Below are 20109 nucleotides of genomic sequence, written 5' to 3' on the forward strand. Positions count from 1 at the left end.
GATGAATGAATGAAGAGGATGAAGATGGTAACATGACTTAAGACATAATTTATCAAATAATGTTTGCTTAACTCATGAATGCATAAACTGCCGAACGCATAATAAATGCTGTCATGAACGGATTAAGCTATTTAGCTCATTCCATGATGTTTGAAATGAAAATACTTTAGATTCTTTACTACATTCTGATAAAACTGATGATCTTCATTACTTAATTAGCCTCACCAGTCTGCAGACAGGATCCGTAATTGAAAACTAATGTTATGCAATAACGCCATGATAAATAATTGATCTCGGGTTGAATTCTGAACTGTGGTATGGGGAAGGTTACAGGAAATCTGTCCTGCTGCAACATAAGACCCTCAAGGCTTGGACGGCCTTTCCTCCCACCGGGGTCCTGCTGAGAACCCTCCTTACAAATAAAAACCTTCCTCCCACAGACAAAGAGCTCTCTTTTCTTCAGCTCACTCCTGCAGACTTCTTTAGCAGCTCTCTCAGAGCAGACAAAGAAGGCCAACCATGAGGCCTGGTCGGCCCTGACCAACACACAAGCCAGCAGCTGAGGGAAGGTGCCTGGCCAGCCACGCTTGATCCAGGGTCTGCTAGACTCGACTACCTGCTTCAGCATCTGGAGAGGCTCTCATCGCCTGGGGAACATGTCCGGGCAAATGCAGAGCCAGTTGCTGTCCTAACCTCACAACCGATAGCAGGAGCAAAGATCCTGCATGCAAAACAGCTCTGTGTATTTCTTCTCAACCTGTACCGAGGAGCGAACCCAGATGGAGCAGAAAGCTGTGGAATTCTGAGGAAAAACCCTGCTCAAATTGGACCGCAACCGGTTCAGAGAACGTGCTCACACCAGGCCTCCGACCCGACCACATGGCAGCAGAGCCATTATTTCAACAAATAATGTTCTGTTTAACTTGGGCCTTGCATTGTGAATAGATTGAAATACATGGCAAATGTCTCAACTCCATTCCATGTTCTTGGAATCAGACCCTCAGTGAACAAGGATTCACAGAGTTATCCTGATCAACCACCCTTGTTTGTCCTTTCTTTGTTTTGTTTGCAAATAGTTCCTTAGCTTAGCCTCTTTCTATCTTCATTTTGCCCAGTAGCCCAGTCAAGTCTCACCAACCTAGCAGAGAGTATTCACCAATTGAACATTGTGCTAATTCAGGCAAACAGCATCACATAGTGATGCTCTCCGGATGTTCATTTTTACCTGTTACTAAATTCTTGAACCTGAAAAGAAGCTGTTACTCCTTTACCCTGTGTGTGCAGATTCTACTGTCAAAAGACAGCCAGTGCTCGAACTCATCCCTCTCAACCATTGTCTCGATATCAGCCCAAGAGCCTATCATCACCAGACAATACCCAACAGACAGAGAGTTATTTATGAAACATTAAATAACTTTAAACAGTGTATAATTGCACAACACTATCACCAGACAACAGCACCCACAGTGATGCTCTCCGGATGTTCATCTTAAAATAAATTATTGAACCTGAAAAGAAATATGTCAATCCCTAAAATACATGAGCAATTGCTGTTAAAAGATCGCCAATACTAATATCATCCCCCACAGCCATCATGACGACAGCTCCCAGCTGACATTCATCAGACAACACCTACAAACAAGAACATTTAAATAACTTTAACATTTATAATTCCACAACACCTGAAGTAATTGATTAGCAAAACATTAAACTGACCGATGAAATGACAAGAGTGACAAAGTGGCCTGGTCAGCATGAAAAAGGGGTCTGAACCAGTACAGACCGTTCCAAACGAACGCCGAATTGCACCAGAGTTGCAGCGGTTTTAACAACAATTGGTATAAATCGCTGGATTTAAAATGCACTTCTGAAATAAAATGGGTTAAGTAACAACTCAACCCTACTGTCCGGTTAAACTGAACGTGAATGACATTGAAGGTACTTAATGCGGAAGGATTGCCAATAGTAAGTCTTTGAATGACAAAATCAGAGACTTAAAATGCTGAGACATTTGCTAATACAGCCTGCAGGTTGATGATAAAGGGGAGATGTGAAGAACGTTACCATATCAAAGATAGTAAGAGAGCACAGAAATGGGAAAAAACAAAAGAGGAAAATGATAAGGTTAACATTTCACCTACAAACTTAATTAACACTTAAAATCAAGCATACTATGGACAAGAAATTACTGTAGAAAATATGAACAATGAGTTGAATTAGAATGACATAATTATGAAATAAGAGAAGATATATGGAGTCCATCACAAACCATACTGCAACCAGTAGGTGGCAGTAATGCTACTACAAGCCTGTTGCCAACCGCCAAAACCAGAAGAAGAAGAAAACGAAAACAAACAGAATGGATGGGATACTTCTGCCTAAATAGTCGGACAGGTCAGAAGCATGATGAGCGAAATGCATGTAATATGAATGAAAACATGAGTGCATACATGTTACCTTGAGCTGCTAGGGGCGGGCATGAGAGGAGATCCGGCTGAAAGTTGCGCAGGACGATAGGGGAGGATGGCCTCTCGGCTACGAAGCAGAGCGGGACCAGAGCTCAGGTAGAGTTGGGACGGCGTCTACGTCGCTTGTGAAAAGCGGGGATTTGCAAGTTCATAGCGCCAGGAATCGGAGCTGATGAAAACAGAGGTTGGGTGACGGACAGCGGAAGAAGGCCAGCTAAGAGAGCGAATCCAGGTCAGTGCTGGTTAAGATATGTTGGAGCGAATACAGAGATTGCAGAGGATGGATGTGCGGCTAGATGGCGTTCCTATGAGCAGCAGGATTTGAGGATGAGTTGTTATCGGCTTGAATCGGACATCTGAGTCGAAATCCAACATGCAATCCGTTTGCGCTTGCTGGTTAGCAGGCTGAGACGTGGATTTGAAGTTGCCTTTAAGATGAGCGCGGGATGCTGATTGGCTTCATGGAGGTGCGGTTCGTAGCTGATTGGCTCACATCAGAGGCGGATCGGACTCTGATTGAATGGAGGCAGGCGATGAGTTTCTTCGATTGAACTTGCGCTTCAGCTTCATTACAACTCTGCACAGTCTGAGCATCCTTAAACTGCAATACCAGTGAGACCGAATTAATTGTATACTTTCCAAATCCTCTGTACCAAACAGCATTGTCTGCTATCAGTTTCTTTTATGTCATTTTTCAGGAGGGATCAGTGCTGTGTGTTAATGACTTGATGCAATCTGCTGGGTTTTCTTAGAAAGCGTTTTGAGCAATCTGTGTGATTTGATTGAATTGAATTTGCAAAGGGCCTTGAGATGACATGTGTTGTGAAATGGTGCTACATAAATAGATTAAAATAGAATATAATTGAATTATGAGCTTCTGGTACCCCAGCTGCTACCAGAGAGGTGCCTAATTACACTTCCCTGTTAGTACCTGTGAGCATGTACCAGGTTTGACTAATTTGAAAAGAAAGAGATGGCTTGCTTGCTTGCAGTCCTGACTTGCAAATTAACATTTGCAAGATCAATTAGATTGTGCACTAGTGTGGTGGTTGTGAATGGTTCTTCTGTGCACCACTGTTTGTTAAATTAATGAAACACCTAAATTCTACAAACTTTAGTGATTTAGTCGACAAATAATAGCAAACAAGAGCCGATAGCTGAATAAGCTGTTTGCCATTAGTAGAGAGGATTTGGCAGGTTTTAAATGGGTGCAACACTCATTGACATACAATGCAGAGATGCAATTTCCTTAAAAATTAAGCATCATTTAAGGCTTAATAAAATTGCTTTCCAACAGTATAAGAATGAATTTCCAGAAAGATTGTCACAGCTAAGAAATAACCAAGCAGAAATGCCATTGCGATTAATGTATGATAATTCACATAATTTGTCATTTTCTTGCAGTAACTGTTGGTCTGTTTTTAACATTAAATTAAACCATTCCAGACAAAAATAAAATATTCTGACATAAAATTGTAAATCCTTTTACCAAGAAAAGTGCTTGCAAAAGAAAACACTAAAGAAAAGGAAGATAGACCGTGCAGATAGTACAAAAACAACAGGTGTCAGAGCAGAAAAATACAGAAAATAAAATCACTCACTAGGATTAGTGTAATAATTTTGTTACATTTAGTACCTGAGCCAGAAATATTTATTAGGTAAAGCTGTAAAATTTGGTCTTTTCATACAAGGTATTCAATTTTTGCTAACATAAGAAAACATTTTTTTCCCACACCAATAGCTCTCTGTCTTTTCCATCCTCGCTGAAAATTGTTGAAAACTTCCATTACCCCTGTATCATTAATAAAGAAAAGAATAAATACAGCTTTTTGCCTGTTGCTGTCTACCTTCATAGCTGATAACTTCACTTGGCATTCAAATATCTGCAACGTAGGCTATCATTAGTGGAAGTGAGAGAAGTAACAATGTGGCCAGAACACAATTGGCTTAATAAAATCGAATTTAATGACACCGCGAGGCAGATAAATGCCTCAAGGAATTTTTTCCTTGAGGCATTTTTTCTGAATTGAGTTACTCAAATTAATACAGTAATTGTTTCATACCTAATGCATTTAAAGTATTGTGTATCATAAAACCCCTGTAAAGTTGCAAATTAGCGCTGTCACAACCTAAAAGAAAGCTGTACAAAGGTTAGATGAAAAATCTGTTTTAAAATGTGCAAAACAAAAAAAGTAAACCACAACAACATTTTATTTGCGCAGGGACAAGCAATTTGAACAGCATATTAGTAACACATATAATGATTATGTGCCAAAAGCAGTACTTTTTAAAGTTTATAATAAATACTGGGTTATGGTGATGGCAAAAGGATAGAGCATGAGGGACCCATGCATGGAGGCCTCAGTCCTCGAAGTGGCCATCCCGAGTTTGAGTCCCTGCCCCTGGACATTCGCTGCTTGTCTTTCGCGTCTATTTCTCAAACCAATTTCCTGTCAGCCAGCTGTCAAATAAAGATCTAGAGTAACAACACAACAACAAAAAAAAAACAGTACTGTACACTGGTACCAGGGGTCCTAAAGGTGAACGTCCGTCCGTCCGTCCGTCCGTCCGTCGTCTTCTGCCTATCCGGGGTCGGGTCACGGGGGTAGCAGCTTCAGTAGGGAGGCCCAGATGTCCCTCTCCCCGGCCACTTGGGCCAGCTCCTCGGGAGGAATCCCAAGGTGTTCCCAGGCTAGCCGGGAGACATAGTCCCTCCAGCGTGTCCTGGGTCTTCTCCTGGGCCTCCTCCCGGTGGGACGTGCCCGGAACACCTCACCAGGGAGGCGTCCAGGAGGCATCCTGACCAGATGCCCCAGCCACCTCAACTGGCTCCTCTCGACGTGGAGGAGCAGCGGCTCTACTCTGAGTCCTCCCCCAGATGACTGAGCTCCTCACCCTATCTCTAAGGGAGAGCCCAGACACACTACGGAGAAAACTCATTTCAGCCGCTTGTATCCGGGATCTCGTTCTTTTGGTCACGACCCAAAGCTCGTGACCATAGATGAGGGTAGGAACGTAGATCGACCGGTAAATCGAGAGCTTCGCCTTTTGGCTCAGCTCTCTTTTCACCACAACGAATCGGTACAGCGCCCGCTTCAAAGCAGACGTCGCACCAATCCGCCTGTCGATCTCCCGCTCCATCTTCCCCTCATTCGTGAACAAGACCCCAAGATACTTGAACTCCTCCACTAGGGGCAGCACATCCTCCCCAACCCAGAGAAGGCACTCTACCCTTTTCCGGTTCAAGACCATGGTCTCGGATTTGGAGGCACTGATTTTCATCCCGGCCGCTTCGCACTCGGGTGCAAACCGCTCCAGTGAGAGCTATAGATCACACCCTGATGAAGCCAGTAGGACCATGTCATCTGCGGATAGCAGAGACGCAATCCTAAGGCCACCAATACGGATCCCCTCAACACCTTGGCTGCGCCTAGAAATTCTGTCCATAAAAGTTATGAACAGAATCAGTGACAAAGGGCAAACTCCCATGCCCCCTCCAGAATCCTGCTGAGGGTGTAGAGCTGGTCCAGTGTTCCACGGCCAGGACGAAAACCACACTGCTCTTCCTGAATCCGAGATTCGACTATCCGACGGACCCTCCTTTCCAGAACCCCTGAATAGACCTTACCAGGGAGGCTTAAGAGTGTGATTCCTCTGTAGTTGGAACACACCCTCCAGTCCCCCTTTTTCAAATAGGGGAACCACCACCCCACTCTGCCAATCCAGGGGAACTGCCCCCGGTGTCCACGCAATGCTGCAGGGACACGTTAACCAACACAGCCCCACAACATCCAGAGACTTAAGGTACTCAGGGCGAATCTCATCCACCCCCGGGGCCTTGCCACCGAGGAGCTTTTTAACAACCTCGGCAACCTCAGCACCAGAGATGGGAGAACCCGACCCAGAGTCATCAGGCTCTGCTTCCGCAATGGAAGATGTGTTGGTGGGATTAAGGAGGTCTTCAAAGTATTCCGCCTACCGAAACACGACGTCCCGAGTCGAGGTCAGCAGCACACCACCCCCACTGTAAACAGTACTGGTACTGCACTGCTTCCCCCTCCTGAGACGCCGGATGGTGGACCAGAATCGCTTCAAAGCCGTACGGAAGTCTTTCTCCATGGCCTCTCCGAACTCTTCCCACGCCCGAGATTTTGCCTTGGCGACCAGCCGAGCCGCCTGCCGCTTCGAGTGCCGGTACACATCAGCTGCTTCCGAAGTCCCACAGGCCAAAAAAGCCCGATAGGACTCCTTCTTCAGCTTGACGGCTTCCCTCACCGCTGGTGTCCACCAGCGGGTTCGAGGGTTGCCGCCGCGACATGCACCGACAACCTTGTGGCCACAGCTCTGACTAGCCGCCTCAACAATAGAGGCGCGGAACATGGTCCATTCAGACTCAATGTCCCCCGCCTCCCTCGGGACATGTTCAAAGTTCTCCCAGAGGTGGGAGTTAAAGCTCCGTCTCACAGGGGACTCTGCCAGATGTTCCCAGCAAACCCTCACAGTACGTTTGGGCCTTCCCGGTCGGAAGTGTCCAAGATATACGGCCGCAGATCAGATGAAACGACAACAAAGTCGATCATTGAACTGTCCATATGTGCCAAGAGCACATATGGACACCCTTATGCATGAACATGGTGTTTGTGATGGACAATCCATGACGAGCCAGAAGTCCAACAACAAAACACCATTCGAGTTCAGATCAGGTGGGCCATTCCTCCCAACCACGCCCCTCCAGGTCCCACTGTCATTGCCCACGTGAGCGTTGAAGTCCCCCAGCAAAACGAGGGAGTCCTCAGGAGGGGCACTCTCCAGTACCCCTTCCAAGGACTCCAAAAAGGGTGGGTAATCTGAGCTGCTGTTTGGCGCATAAGCGCAAACAGTCAGAACCCGTCCCCCCACACGAATGCGGAGGGAGGCCACCCTCTCGTTCACCGGGGAAAACCCCAACGTGCAGGCACCGAGATGGGGGGCAACAAGTATTCCCACCCCAGCTCGGCGCCTCTCACCATGGGCAACTCCAGAGTGGAAGAATGTCCAGCCCCTCTCAAGGAGACTGGTTCCAGAGCCAGAGCGGTGCGTCGAGGTGAGTCCTACTATCTCTAGTCGGAACCTCTCAACCTCGCGCACAAGCTCAGGCTCCATCCCCACCAGAGAGGTGACATTCCACGTCCCAAGAGCCAGCTTCTGCAGCCGGGGATCGGAACACCAAGGTCCCCGCTCTCTACTGCTACCCTTTGCACAATGCACCCGACCCCTTTGGCCCCTCCGACAGGTGGTGAGCCCATCGGAAGGGGGACCCATGTCGCCTCTTCGGGCTGAGCCCGGCCGGGCTCCATGGGCAAAAGCCCAGCCACCAGATGCTCGCCAACGTGCCCCACCTCCAGGCCTGGCTCCAGCCCAGGGAGGGGGGTGGCAGCCCAGGGAGGGGTGAACGTATGCCAAAAAAATTAAAATGGCAAAAACCTTCAGATTTATAAAACCATGCGCATGTACAATATCACACAATTTCCCTTTAGAAATCACAGCTGTACCTGAGCATTTGCTCACCAGGTTCTGTGTCATGTTCTGCCCTCTACTCGCTCAGATTCAAACATAAAAGCACCTCATGAATGGTAATGCATATTAAAAAGTGGTCGGCTGATAGTTTTTTTTATATTAATATGGGAACGACGGAGAAAATGCAAAGAAACATTGAAACATTTTCACAGAGAGGAGTTTATCAAATGTGGAAATTAGAGGTAAAAGTACATAAGTTTTTCACATTAAAAGAACTTGTTAAAAAGTGAAGTTGACTGCAGTTTTAAGTTTGCTGAAAGCCTCACAGAGTCATGGCCCATGTTGAAATTCCTCTGAGGCTGTGTCATGCGGCTGTGAGACCATGAGGAATGAGAGCAACTAAAGGAAGTTTACAGCAATTAAAGTAATTGCTTCACACCTTGTCACAATGTATCTGTTGATCTGTGGGTCACGTCACTCTGGTGATCATCAGGGAGAGGAATATGATGGTAGAAAACCCTGATGAAATGTTGTGCAGACCTTTATTTAAGATTTCAGTTGGCTTATGGGGATTTTTTTGTATTTATTTGAAAGGTTCTAGTTTATAGTTATGTGTCACTATTGCAAGCATGAATAACACTAGTTTAGAATTCTTCTGATAAAGTCGATTGAATTATTACAGTCTGAAATAGAGTGAAATTGAATGTCTGAGAGGAATCCTCATGAAGTCTGGCATCAAAACACCACTTTACCATCTGTGTCGTCAGTTTCCCCCATCCCCAAAATGAGCGTACGCATGGGTCAGAGCTGACTTGAGGACCACCCTTTTTCCTGTCAAGTTATCTTTTTTTTTAAGATAAGATAAGATAAGATAGTCTTTATTGATCTCACAATGGAGAAATTCACTTTTAGATCCCAACTTGTGTGGAAAGTGATATACGCATGTTTCAGGTCCCATTTTGTGTGCACACAAGCTTTATTAATGGGGCCCCAGGAACTTTGATAAGTTACTTTTAATATTTAATGAGAATTAAAATCACCTTTATTTGCCAGGTATGCCTTCACCTACGAGGAATTTGACTCTGGATTGTGTAACGCTCACATTCTGCTTACTTATACAATAATCAAAATCAAACAGTGCAGTATAGAAAACACATGTGAGCAAACTATAAACAAGCAGACAATAATGCAATGGTGCAAAGAGCAGAGTGCAAAGATGCAGAAGTATTTCCTTTGTCATTATGCACACATCAGAGGTGGGAGTGATGTACAGGTGCACATACACTTTCAAACATGCACGTCCACAGAATGAGTGCAGAAAATAGGAATGCTGGAATAGATAAGTATTATATATGGTGTTATGTACAGTATATAAGGTACTTTGATTTGGTATACAATACTGTTGTGCTATTAAACACGTTTATTTAATAAATAGTCCAAGAGCTGATATCAGGACAATAGTTCAAAGGGATGATTTGAGCACTGGCGTTCTTTTAACAGCAAACTCTGCACACATATAGAATAAATGAGTGACAACTTCTCTCAATTTAAAACATTTGGTACATGTTTCAACCCATTCACAATGCAAATCATGAGATAATCAAAACATTATTTGATGAAATAACATTTTAAAGAATGATTTTCTCAGTAAACATCTAGAACGCTTAATTTTTTTTAAATGCGATTATATCTTCGGGAGGCTAGGGATTAGTCCTAAAGTTATACAGAACACCTTTAAATCAACATTAATATTCCATATTAATGTGGTAATAACGCTCATAGCACTTTTGAACGATGGTGGAGGGAAACGAAACAAACCTTATGTTTGAAACGAACCATAGTCGCGTATCCAGGAAGGGTGAATATTACCAGAAGCTAATAGCAGCTAGCGGACATTCGCTGCTGATTTTAATAAGCTTCAGCTTTATTGTAGTCATAATGAGCGGACCAAAAAACACAAACATCTATATCCCAATGTATAAAACCCTTGTGGAGGGGACTTCCGGGTGAGCAAGCAAGATGGCGACAGCATAACCAGGTGGCTCCCCGACATATTTATAAAAATCACAGGTTTGACGCAAGTGCGGGATATAAAATAAACTTAGAAGTGGGCCGAAATGCCCAAGTTTAACTCAAAGAGCAATTTGCAGTCTCGACAGCTAATGTTAAGAGAGGAAGAATCGAATGAAGACGATAGGGCAAACCACTCGGGCCTGGATGCTTCACTAGCGGCTAACAATTTAGTTAGCGAGACAGCTAACCTACAAACTATTCTCAAAGAACTAAGGGAATCACGTCGAGAGAATAGTGATGCTAATTCCTGTGGCCCCTGCTGATCAGAGCAAAACCAACAGCGAGGCAGGTGAGGGTGTGGACTGAGGGAGCAATGGAGGCGCTCCAGGACTGTTTTGAGTGCTCTGACTGGAACATGTTCAAAGCTGCTGCAACTTATGAGGACAAGATCAACATTGATGAGTACGCCATGACTGTGTCAGCCTACATCAACAAATGCATTGAGGACGTCAGCACCACCAAGACCATCATCACCCGAGCCAACCAACGACCCTGGATTACTGCGGAGGTCCGTCAAGCGCTAAAAGCACGGAACTCAGCCTTCAAGTCTGGAGACAAGGAGGCTCTGAGGACAGCGAGAGCCAACCTGAACCGTGCCATCTGGCTAGCAAAGCGGAACCACAGTCAGAAAATCCAGGAGCTTTTCCATGACGCCAGCAACACCAGGAGCATGTGGAAAGGCATCCGGGCGATCACTGAATACAACACGCCCTCCCCCCCGGTGGGTGAAGTTGATGCTGACTTCCTCAATGGACTAAATAACTTCTTTGGGAGGTTTGAGGCACTAAACAGCACTCCAGCAGTGAAAGCTGTTCCCCATCAGGAAGAGGAGGTCCTCTGCCTTGACACCACCGACGTGTGGAAGACTCTGAGGAGAGTCAACCCGCGGAAGGCCCCAGGCCCCGACAAGATACCTGGGCAGGTGCTCAAGGAGTGTGCAGGCCAGCTGGCTGGTGTCCTCACAGACATTTTTAACACCTCGCTGGACCAAGCCATAGTGCCAGCATGCTTCAAGTCTGCCTCCATCATTCCGGTACCAAAGAAACCTCAAGTCACCTATTTCAACGACTACCGGCCTGTTGCACTGACTCCCATCATGATGAAGTGCTTTGAAAGGCTGGTAAAGGAACACATCGTCTCCAGTCTCCCCCCAACACTCGACCCGCTCCAGTTTGCCTACCGACGGAACTGCTCCACTGAGGACACCATCTCCTCTGCTCTTCACCTGAGCCTGGCACACCTGGAGGAGAAGAACACGCATGTGCGGATGCTGTTCCTGGACTTCAGTTCAGCGTTCAACACCATCATCCCACAACATCTGGTGGGAAAACTGGAACATCTGGGCTTCAACACACCCCTACGAAACTGGCTGCTAGACTTCCTCACCAACAGACCTCAGTCAGTCCGGGTCATCAGAACATCTCTGATGTCATCACCCTCAGCACGGGCTCCCCTCAGGGCTGCGTCCTGAGCCCCCTGCTGTTCACCCTGATGACACACGACTGCGTCCCCAGGTTCACCACCAATCACATCGACAACGACCAGGACTACAGAGAGGAGGTGGAGCAACTGGTGGGCTGGTGCAGAGACAACAGCCTGATCCTGAACGTGGAGAAGACGAAGGAGATCATCGTCGACTTCAGGAAAAACCGGCCTCACCATGCTCCACTGCTCATCAACAGCTCAGCTGTGGAGGTGGTCAGCAGCACCAAGTTCCTGGGGGTGCACATCACGGACAACCTCAGCTGGTCTGAGAACACCACGTCACTGGTGAAGAGGGCACAGAAGCGACTGTACTTTCTGCGGAGGATGAGGAGAGCCCGCCTGCCCCCGCCCATCCTCACGACCTTCTACAGAAGCACCATAGAGAGTATTCTGACCAGCTGTCTCTCTGTGTGGTGCGGAGGCTGCAGTGCCTCCGACTGGAAGAACGTGAGGAGAGTGGTGAGGACAGCAGAAGGGATCATCGGGGCTCCTCTTCCCTCCATAAAAGACATTTCATCGCAGCGCTGTGTGTCTCGAGCCCGTAACATCATCAGGGACCCCTCACACCCCCACCATAGACTATTCTCCCTGCTGCCCTCTGGAAAGAGGTTCCGCAGCATCCGCTGCAGGTCCACTAGGTTCTGCAAAAGCTTTTTCCCTGCTGCCATCAGACTGTTGAACTGCTGAACAGCTGAAGTATAAAAATGGACTGTGTACCACACTCGACTCGCTGATTTGCACATTTGCACATTTGCACATTTGTATCGTATCCTGCAAAATTGCTGCTGCACCTTACCCAGAAACGTACTGCAAAACTGTTTACAATGCAACTGTCTACTTACTTACTGCATATTTGTTTACATTTGTTTTAGATTGTTTACATTTCAACTGCCTACTGTTCACTGCTGCACTTTATCCGGAAGTCAATTGAAACATATCCTGTAAGCGACTGCGATTTATCACTGCACTTTATCCTGTACTGTAATTCACTGCAAGGTATCCTGTAGAGTCACTGCAATCTTTCTGAGCTGTGTGAAAACGAAATTTCGTTCTGTATGCACTCTGTGTATACAAAATGACAATAAAGAAAGTCTAAGTCTAGTGAGGGTTTGAGAGGTTAAAGAGGAAATAAAAATGTAAACAAAAGACTGGACGAGGCAGAAACGCACATCTCGGAGGTGGAGAACAGGGTTCAGCAGCTCGAAAAAGTAGCACTAAAGCTAAGTAAAGTGCAGGACGAACTCGAGGCTAAGCTGGTGGACCTCAAGGGGAGATTGAGACGGGAAAACTTGAGGCTACATGGCATCGCGGAGGGCTCTGAGGAAAGCTCACCATCTTTATCAGTTTTCATAGAGAACCTACTCGGAGAGAAACTGGACATTCCGACATCGCTCAACTTGAATATTGAGAGAGCCCACCGATCTCTGGGACCCAGAGCTCCACCTGAAGCCCCCCCACGTTCAATAATAGTCAGGTTTGCCACAACCAAGGTCAAAGACGAAATATTAAAACGAGCCTGCCAAAGAAAGGCTTCACGCTAGGAGGGAAAAAAGTCATAGCAGACCACGACTATGCTCCAGACGTGTTAAAACGGCGACGTGAGTACCTCGAAGCGAAGCGGGTCCTCAGAGAAAAGATTAAATTCCAAACCCCGTTCCCGGCCAGGTTAAGAGTATTCTACGAGAACAACACATGTGTCTACAACTCTGCGGCAGAAGCTACGAAAGACATGGTGAATCAAGGTTACCAAGTCACCGTCATTCAGCCTTCCTCGTCATGGGTTGACAAAATCAAGAGCACAATGTGGACCAAGTCGGGAATGAACGACAAGGATCCTCTACGAAATGGAGCGCTGGAGGATTATAAGAAGAAACTGGATAGATTTAGAAGAGGACAAGCACAACCATAAGAGCGGATGGACCAAGCATATCCCGGTCTGTTTTGCTTTTACTAATAATGCTTCATCTCCTTTGACATTATTTGGAGTCGGGGACCACACCACCCAGAAAATGGGATGCCATAAACGGGTAACGCCACCACACGGCCGAGGGTTTGGGGTTGTTGCCGGTCTGAGGTGATTTGCGAAAAATCTATAAGTCCTACACCAATGATGGTTACATTTCCTGAATCCAGGCAAGAAGAAGTCCTACACCAATGAGGGTTACATTTTCTGAATCCAGACAAAAAGACCTACGTTTTGATGTATAATTTGTCTACATAGAGTGAAAATTGAGCGAGTAGGCTGAAGTTGTTCGGTCTTTTTTGCATAATTTTGACTTTGGGGTTGTTGCCGGTCTGAGGTGATTTGCAAAAAAATCTAAAAGACCTACACCAATGATGGTTACATTTCCTGAATCCAGACAAGAAGAAGTCCTACACCAATGAGGGTTACATTTACTGAATCCAGACAGAAATACCTACGTTTTGATGTATAATTTGTGCATGTAGAGTGAAAATTGAGCGAGTAGGCTAAAGTTGTTCAGTGTTTTTTGGAGAATTTTGTCACCATGGTAACTTGAAATGGCGTGATGAGAAAACAATAAAAGATATCCACATTCCGTTTTCACTTCCGAATAGTTCAAAGATATATCTACAAACTGGAAGTTAAACGATGTTCGTAGGTGAAAGCATGACGACACAGTAGAGTGTTGAAAATGACAATTTTTCTGTTTTTTTTGCGAATTTTGTTCCAACCGTAACAATAATAATAATAATAATAATAATAATAATAATAATAATAACGGTTTTTGGATAATTTTGTCGCCAGGGTAACTGGAAATGACGTCAAGTACAAAAAGCCCATTTCACGGCGTCGAGACGAACGTTTTGATGTATAGTATGTGGGGAGGACCCTACGGTTCGGCCTGTATTAACGGTGATGGACCCTCATTAGGTGCATAGTATAAGGCCTCTGCCATGCATTTTCAATGCATAGGCGGGCGCATAATTAACAAGACCAGAAGAAAGGAAGTCGTTAAATGGACATGTGTTAACAAAGTTAAAATGTTCTGTTTTTTCTAAGTTCTTTGTTTGAGTAGTCTAGGGTTGTCACCTGCTCGGAACCTCCAACGAAATATAATCTAATGACCTCATTATCTCCATTGCGAATCGCAACATACAATGTAAAAGGAGTTCTTAATCTAATAAATTAACGTCTAAAATGTATAATAAACTACAAAACTTGGAAGGGGGGATACTCTATATATAAAGGAGAGATTGGACAAGGAAAGGAACTGTCAAATTCACATTGAGGACTGGTCGAACATTTTGAATAACTGTTGGAAATGTACATCATCACTAGCCTACAAGGAATTTGCTTGGAAGACGGTTACACGCTTCTTCAAAACACCAACTCAGAGGGGCAGAAACACAGACAAAACATGCTGGAGGCTATGTGGGTCGAATCAAGACACCCACTTTCATGTTTTTTGGAGCTGTCCTAGACTTTTTTCCTACTGAGAGACAATTAAACAAAGTGTAGAGAGCGTTATTGGGGTTGAGCTTGTTCTAAACTTTGAGACGATGTTCTTGGGCAAACGACCAAACTGTGTAAAGGGATTCTATAAAACATACATATTCAATATAATGCTTACTGCCAGTAAAAAAGCAATCATTAGAAAATGGATGATTAATAAAACGCCCACACTACAAGACTGGATAAACATCATCTAAGACATTCGCAAGATGGAGGAATTGACATTTGCACTGAAACTTGAACAAGGCAGATTTGAAAGATCCTGGACCCCCATGTCAAACTTTGATGGACTCCAGATCTGAACCAGTTGATTGCTTCAAAGTCCCGACAAGCAACATTCACTCCTGGAGAAGCGTAGAGCTACAGGAAGAGTCTTCTGCATTGTCCATGGCTTTGCAGCAATCCCTCATACTGAGCAAGCATGAAGCGACAGTGGAAAGAAAAACCACCCATTAACGGGAAGTAAAAACCTCCAGCAGAACCAGGCTCAGTATGAACGGTCATCTGCCTCGACCGACTGGGGGTTAGAGAAGACAGAGCAGAGACACAACAAGAGAGACAAAAAAGCACAGAAGCAAACATTGATCCAGTGATCTGTTCTACATTAGATGAGCGGGTGATCTGTCTTCTCTGGATGATGTCACAGTTAACAGAACGCCAGACCAGGTGTACCTACTATGAAGAAAAAAGAGAGAGAGCAAAAAGTTAAAAGCTGAAATGATGACAAGCAATGCAAAACTGGAGAACAGTAGAACTCAGCAGAGTGAGAGAAATAGACCCTGATGTCCTCCAGCAGCCTAAGCCTATAGCAGCATAACTATAGAGGTAGCTCAGGGTAACATGAGCCACTCGAACTATAAGCTTTGTCACAAAGGAAAGTTTGAAGATTAGTCTTAAAAGTAGACGCGGTGTCTGCCTCAAGGACCAAAACTGTGAGTTGGTTCCACAGGAGAGGAGCCTGATAGCTAAAGGATCTGCCTCCCATTCTACTTTTAGAGACTCTAGGAACCACCAGCAGACCTGCAGTCTGAGAGCGAAGTGCTCTGTTAGGAACATACGGGGTAATCAGAGCTCTGATATATGATGGAGCTTGATTATTAAGGGCTTTATACGTGAGAAGTAGAATTTTAAATTCTATTCTTGATTTAACAGGAACTATTGGGACTATTTCATGTTCAATGGACACAGAAACCGGAAGGTAAAAGAGGAAAAAACAGAGAGAAACAGATGAGACAAAATGCTAAAAGGGAGAGAGAATGAGGAGAGGAAAGAGAGAGACAATGTTTTGTACAAAACATATGTTATCAAGTAATAATCTTACTTAAATTGCATGATAGCATTATCCATGGGCCAAGACTAAAGCACAAACATCCATTTCAAGACACATGGTCCATAGACACTCCCACACATTCATTCTTCTGTTTTCCACCAGAAGCTCTTTTGTCTCCAATCCACTTCATTCGAGTCAGAGGCTGTGAGTCTAAGTGTATGCCAATGTCTCCATGTTTTTTGTTCAAAAGATAACAGTTTTAAACCCAATTCCAGTACCTTGGAAAATCACAGCATCAGTATTTAAAAAATGCACAGCTTTCCCATTATTTACTAATTTCCACCAGTAAAAGGTTTCAATATCATATGTACTTTTTTGAGCATGTGTTTTTCATATGTATTTTCTAAATATTGTTGAAATAATTTTGGCATTTTGTTCATCTCAGCTTCTTCAAAAACCAGTACCTCTCAATTTTCTGAGAAATATTTAACTTGGAAGTTACCCAATGTGTTACCTCATTAACTTCTACTGTCAGTGCACAACATATATTTTGGTTTAAGGAGTCTGCAACTCAGATTTCTGTTGTGTAGCATTTCTTACAGCATTCTCACGAATACTTTGGAAAACATGATGTGTGAAAAAGCTAAAAGAATCTCATAGTCCTGTAGTGTGGAGGCACCATGTAACTGGTGGTTCTGGCTCTGAGACTGCTCTGCTATCAGTCAGGCAACGGAAAATGTCCCTTTGGTCTCTTGATGGCTCTTTGACTCCGACACCATGCCGATGGGACCTCACATGGATAATAAACGTATGTTTACAAAAAAACACCCCCCATTGTGTTTATCAGTTTAGAATTTAGAAAAAAATCTATAAACTTTTATCAAAAGCAAAAGTGTGCTTGTGTGAAAAGATAACAGACAAAAATAGTGTACAGTGTTGACATTAAATGGGGGCTAAAGAAGTGTGTAGCAGTTACATTTAAATCCAAGTTCACAGAACTTTAAAGAATCTCCATCATGCTCCATTCCTGAATTAATATAACTTGCATCAAAGCAGCAGTAAAAGGAAAAAATTCTAAGTTTTTGAACTATTGCTGGCTGCAAGCACTGCCTCATGGAATGGCCTGCGGAGCATACACAGGCTAGTAGTGTGTGTAGAGTCCAGTGTAATTAAAGGGTGCTATAGTGCTGGCAGCACTGAGGTGAAGTTTGTCCCACTTACTCAAGGGATATTTCAGGAGGTATGTTTAAGTGACAGAGTTATGAGGAATGTTCCAGCGAGACTCTGAATCTTCCCTATTAACAGGGACTCTGGTTACTGTTTGTTCAATTACAGCCCAACTTTCTGGTGCTACTTGTTTGTTGGTCTATTTCAAATTGATTATTAAAGAGTTTACACATGGCAGAAAAATCTGTTTGTCCATCCATCTGTCTCTCACTCATTCTGTCTCTCTCGCTCTTTATATATATATATATATATATATATATATATATATATATATATATATATATATATATAGAGAGACAGAGAGAGAGAGAGAGAGAGAGAAACAAAGACAGCATAGCCTTCTTGACTGTACAATTAACGTGCAGTACATTTTAATCCATTGTTCATTACTTACATTTCACTGTGAATACTGATGTTTCTGCCACATTTATTGATTTGTTATTTATTCATGCACAGTTGCCTGTTTGCACTTATTTGTTACTCCTCATAACTCCCTCTACCGTTCACTTGCTGAACTTTTATTTTTCTCTGTTAATCTTAATCTTATTTCTTGGTCAGGGACCCGTTGTGTTTGTGTGTGCAGCATCAATGTTGAACATTATAGAATCCACAGGGTTACAACTCAAATACAATATAGAAACAACACAAGGGAAGTGCTACACACACAAACACAGATATTCAATTTCTCTTCTTATTTTTCTTAAAGACCAGGAAAACAGGGTGTATATTTATTCTAATGTTTTTTTTACTCAGAATACAGAAGCTCTATCTGAAATATTTTCTTTTGAAATATAGAAATATGTGCCTTTTTCCAGGACTCTGAGATGGTTCTCCTAGAACCCGTCTACAAAGCTCTCTATCCACTGTCTGTACTCTGAGTTGTCCTCATCTGTGATGAGGCCAACTATGACAGAGTCATCAGAGAACTTCTGAAGGTAGCAACCTGATGAGCTAAAAGCTCTTGATAGCAGTTTCACAATAAATCAGTAAAAATAAAAGTTGTCTCTTTGGGTTGGCTGAAACCCATTTCTTTGAGAGAGAGCTGTTATCTGGCAATCAGAAGGCCGTGAGTTGTTAACATATTGAACATTGAGCATGGTTGATGTGCCCATGGACAAGGCACTGAACCCAAAGTTGCTTAGCAATCCGTGCAGCAGTTAATGCATGTTTGAACGTTATGAAAGTAGCTGAGTGAATGGGACTCTAGAGCGAAAGTGCTTGGTTGATCAGTATTATTAAAATTATTAAAAGTCGTTAACCGTAGTTAAATGCCTGCCAGGGGCCAGAACGGGCGACATAGAATCTTACCTAAAACTGCTGGCTAAGGATAAGCGTAAATACAGTAAGATTGTTATTCACGCTGGCGGTAATGACACCCGGTCACGCCGATCAGAGGTCACTAAAGTGGGTGTTGCTTCGGTGTGTGAGTTTGCTAAAGCAATGTCGGACTCCATAATTTTCTCTGGTCCCCTGCCTGATCTGACCAGTGATGACATGTTTAGCCGCATGTCATCATTCAACCGCTGGTTGTCTAGGTGGTGTCCAGAAAACGACGTGGGCTACATTGATAACTGGAGAACTTTCTGGGGAAAACCTGGTCTGATCCGGAGAGACGGCATCCATCCTACTTTGGATGGTGCAGCTCTTCTTTCTAGGAATCTGGCCGAATTTATTAGTTCTCCTAAATGCTGACAACCCAGGGTCCAGACCAGGAAGCAGAGCCGTAGTTTAACACACCTCTTTGCAGCTTCTGTACTGTTACCCACCCATTATCCTATTGAGACGGTGTCTTTCCCACGGCCAAAACTTAAAGGCATACTATGCAACATTTTTCAGTTAATTAATATGTTCCATACCGTTTTGGATGATTAAATGAGTCATTTCAGGTTGAACTAAGGTTTTCTCGGCCGCCCTGGTGGTCTGTGGGGGAAATACCGCACTTGCAATGCAGGAGCAGTCGGCCCGCAGTCACAGGCTCAGTAGTCTCGTGTGCATCGCGAGAGTCGGTCTTGCTTTACGGCGAGAACTGCTACACGCCCGCAGTGAAAGGTGTGCTCGTTGGTAGCGCAGTGGCGATATTTATGCAGTTATCATGGCGGAACCAGCGAGAAAACAGCGAAAGCCCACGTTGGAGCAGGCAAGAAAGAGGAAAAGGGCTCTGGACAGAGAGAGGAGTCGTACACGGGTGAACATAGAAGGCTGCAAGGCTGACGCGGACCTCGCGTTTCTGCTGACGCGATTGTAAGTAACATTGTAGGGTTTCCCTCACGCTACCGCCTCGCCGACATTCCAAAAAAATAATAATAAAAAAATAAAACTAACTCGATATGCGCGCCGCTCCGCTCCGCCGGTCAGCGGTGCAAAGTTTGTCTCCCCCGCTCCTGCAAAGTTTGTCCCCCCCCCCCCCCCCCCCCCCCCCCCCTCCCGCTCCGCTCCGCTCTGCTCAGCCCCCCGCTCCTCTCAGCTGGTCAGCGGTGCAAACTTTGTCTCCCCCCCGCTCCGCACAGCGGCGCAAAGCTTGTCTCCCCCCCGCTCCGCCGGTTGTCCCAAATTCCTAGGGGAAACACTGCATTGGAATGGTTTCTCTCTCTCTGTGTTCATACTTTCACTGTGTT

General features: G+C 44.6%; 1 protein-coding gene across 2 annotated transcripts in view; it reads left to right on the forward strand.

The window, feature by feature from the left end:
- npr3 (natriuretic peptide receptor 3) overlaps positions 1-20109 on the forward strand; it is a 114350-nt gene that overhangs the window by 49024 nt on the left and 45217 nt on the right. The window lies entirely within an intron of this gene.

This window comes from Fundulus heteroclitus, unplaced genomic scaffold (genome assembly GCF_011125445.2).
Source record: "Fundulus heteroclitus isolate FHET01 unplaced genomic scaffold, MU-UCD_Fhet_4.1 scaffold_40, whole genome shotgun sequence".
Lineage (NCBI taxonomy): Eukaryota > Metazoa > Chordata > Actinopteri > Cyprinodontiformes > Fundulidae > Fundulus > Fundulus heteroclitus.